Below are 3,734 nucleotides of genomic sequence, written 5' to 3' on the forward strand. Positions count from 1 at the left end.
TCGTTGTGTGCTCGCTCTCATTGGCCCGCCTAACCAGAAAATGCCTGCGGTACACCCATTTGGATAAGAGTGCACGCAGATGCGGGCCTCGACGGCTACACATTTCCTCGGGCGGCCGCCTCCCGGCCTCCGTGGAGCGCGGGATGCACGGTCCCATCGACAAGCCTCTCCCGTTTTTACCGTGGCGTCGCGGTTCACCACGGCGGGCGGGTCGGTCTCCTCCGCATAAAAAGGGGGACCCCCGCTTTTTGTTCCACGAAATCGCACAAGCTTTTTTCGCATCCACGGTTTGCCACCGCACACCAAAATGCCGATCCGGCTGCCTACTTTAGCCAACAGGTGGAGCCAGGCGCGCCGTACTTGCGCGGCACTTCCCACGTCCACCGAAGTCGGTGCCAAGGACCACTTTCGGCGCCGGAGCCGCGTACGAGCCTACTCGAGGCGGAAGAACGAAGCCAGCAAGGGCCTGGCCGCAAGTGCGTTCAATTGTCGGGACGTCCAAGTCCCTCGTTCTTCCGTGCTTCCTCTTTCGGCAAGTCGTTGCGGCACCTTCCCAAAGCGCGCAGACCCGCTAATCGCGACGAGCGCGACGTGGCCGTGCCGCCTTTCCCTCGGCAGCAAGCAAAACGCCTGGCAACGTCGACGCTCCCCTAACCGCGATCTCGCACCGTGTTTCGTGTGGCGAATTCAAAAGCCGGCCGGCGCTGCTGCAACCATTACGGTCGGTACGCATACGCCGCGGAGGGCGGGACGGTCATCGGAGCGTGCGGTTCCTCCATCGAGTACTGCGCACCTCGGCCGTCGCATCGCCGTGCCATGACCGGCCGCGCGTCAACGCGAACCGGTGCCAGCGAGATCCCTCGCCTGCAAGAACCGACCGGCAGCCTCCGTCACCCGAGGACGCGGAGGCGCTTGCCGCGGACGGCGGGACGGTATGCACTGGTGCACAGCGGACCCGTCACATCGCCAGTTCCTTGACCGACCGCCGACGCTTGTGCCGTTCCTCTCGTACTTGGCAGTCGCCGCGCGATTGTCGGGTCTCGTTCTTGCACGCTCGAACGGTCGGGAGGGCACTCGGCTGGCGTTTCGGGAACGCGCAGCCTCGCCTTCTACCGACGTAACCACGACTCGCCGTTCGCGCTCCGCCGCTCCTGTTTACAGTACTAGGCGGTCCCGCAGCGGTCGGGTCGCGCATTTCGAGCGCTTCGAGCCACGGTGCAGTGGCGGGTCGAAAGCCGACCTATGAGTGCGTTGCGCCGTTTGTACCCGCGTCCGCCACCTGGCCGACCGTCCAAGGTCGCGGTGTTGGCGTCCGCTGGGCGCAACAATTTGTCACGGGGTGCCGCTCCACATTCAGGCAGCCCCGTGGGGAAAAGCCGACCCCGCGTCCAAACGGGGTCAGCGGCAGAAAGTGTCGGGCGCAGACGCAGCTGAGGCGCTCACCCTTCACAATCCGTTAATGATCCTTCCGCAGGTTCACCTACGGAAACCTTGTTACGACTTTTACTTCCTCTAAATGATCAAGTTTGGTCATCTTTCCAACAGACCGGCGCAACCGAAAGGCCGCGCCGGACATCGGTCCGAAGACCTCACTAAATCATTCAATCGGTAGTAGCGACGGGCGGTGTGTACAAAGGGCAGGGACGTAATCAACGCGAGCTTATGACTCGCGCTTACTGGGAATTCCTCGTTCAAGGGGAACAATTGCAAGCCCCTATCCCAATCACGAAAGAAGTTCCACGGGTTACCCAGTCTTTTCAGACAGGGATAAAGACACGCTGCTTCCTTCAGTGTAGCGCGCGTGCGGCCCCGGACATCTAAGGGCATCACAGACCTGTTATTGCTCTGTTTCGTGCGGCTAGGAGCCGCTTGTCCCTCTAAGAAGGTTGTAAGGTGCTGGGAACCCCGCACCTATTTAATAGGCTAGAGTCTCGTTCGTTATCGGAATTAACCAGACAAATCGCTCCACCAACTAAGAACGGCCATGCACCACCATCCACCGAATCAAGAAAGAGCTCTCAATCTGTCAATCCTCCCAGTGTCCGGGCCGGGTAAGTTTTCCCGTGTTGAGTCAAATTAAGCCGCAGGCTCCACTCCTGGTGGTGCCCTTCCGTCAATTCCTTTAAGTTTCAGCTTTGCAACCATACTTCCCCCGGAACCCAAATACTTTGGTTTCCCGGAAGCTGCCCGCCGAGTCATTTGAGTAACTCAGGCGGATCGCTGGTTGGCATCGTTTATGGTCAGAACTAGGGCGGTATCTGATCGCCTTCGAACCTCTGACTTTCGTTCTTGATCAATGAAAACATTCTTGGCAAATGCTTTCGCAGTAGTTCGTCTTGCGACGGTCCAAGAATTTCACCTCTAGCGCCGCAATACGAATGCCCCCGTCCGTCCCTCTTAATCATTACCTCGTATTCCAAAAACCAACAGAACAGAAACGAGGTCTTGTTCTATTATTCCATGCAAGTTTATTCAGGCGACTCGCCTGCGTTGAGCACTCTAATTTTTTCAAAGTAAAAGCACCGGCCATCTCGAGGCACACAATGAAGTGCACCAAGAAAGAACCGGCATGATGTTCAGTCCGAGCCGTCGCATCGGGTAGATGCACTACTCGTCTGGAACTGAGATCCAACTACGAGCTTTTTAACCGCAGCAGCTTTAGTATACGCTATTGGAGCTGGAATTACCGCGGCTGCTGGCACCAGACTTGCCCTCCAATTGATCCTCGTTAAAGGATTTAGAGTGTACTCATTTCAATTACGGGGCCTCAAAAGAGTCCCGTATTGTTATTTTTCGTCACTACCTCCCCGTGCCGGGAGTGGGTAATTTGCGCGCCTGCTGCCTTCCTTGGATGTGGTAGCCGTTTCTCAGGCTCCCTCTCCGGAATCGAACCCTGATTCTCCGTTACCCGTAACAACCATGGTAAGCAAGTAACCTACCATCGAAAGTTGATAAGGCAGACACTTGAAAGAAACGTCGCCGGCTCGTGGCCATGCGATCAGCACAAAGTTATCCAGAGTCACCACACAATACGGGCCGAAACCCGATCGATCTTGGTCTAATAAAAGCACCCGTTACCCAAAGGGCTCCAGGCTCACTGCATGTATTAGCTCTAGAATTGCCACAGTTATCCAAGTAGGAAGAAACGATCTAAGGAACCATAACTGATTTAATGAGCCATTCGCGGTTTCGCCTTATTTCGGCATGTACTTAGACATGCATGGCTTAATCTTTGAGACAAGCATATGATTACTGGCAGGATCAACCAGGTAATCGTTCGACTGCGCGTCCGTCCTCGCCCTCGGCGGGCCGGACGCAGTCTGTGTGCGGCGGAGGCCACCTTCAGGCGCCCCAACACGCTTATTTTGCACTCCGAGATGACGGCGTTCGAGCTCGCTACGGCACAACCTTCCCGAAAGACGAGTGGGAGCCGTGCGGCAAGAAGCACGTTCATGCTCGCTCTTTTTCGTTGCATCGACTCGGTCGCGCCGTGCGGGTTGCCCAAGCCCGCTGCACTGTCGGTGGACCGGCCGGAACTAGCAACGGAGCCGAGACTGCAAAGCCGCCAGACGACGGGTCACGCCCGCGTCTTCGGCGCTTTCGCATCTGAATCGCCCGAGGACGACACGGAACACACCTCGATATCGTGGTAAAACGGCACCGTCCGACAACCAGCCCCTAACGCATCAAGCGGATGAGGCTGCAGACGACTGCCGTGGATTCCCCTGGAGCAG

General features: G+C 57.3%; 1 non-coding gene across 1 annotated transcript; it reads right to left on the reverse strand.

Moving 5' to 3' along the window:
• Nucleotides 1-1,457: 1,457 nt before the first annotated feature.
• LOC142795075 (small subunit ribosomal RNA) lies at nucleotides 1,458-3,272 on the reverse strand. Its single transcript, XR_012892737.1, has one exon. It is a non-coding gene; the product is annotated as a small subunit ribosomal RNA (ribosomal RNA).
• Between the last annotated feature and the right edge of the window lie 462 nt (nucleotides 3,273-3,734).

This window comes from Rhipicephalus microplus, unplaced genomic scaffold (assembly GCF_043290135.1).
Source record: "Rhipicephalus microplus isolate Deutch F79 unplaced genomic scaffold, USDA_Rmic scaffold_542, whole genome shotgun sequence".
NCBI lineage: Eukaryota > Metazoa > Arthropoda > Arachnida > Ixodida > Ixodidae > Rhipicephalus > Rhipicephalus microplus.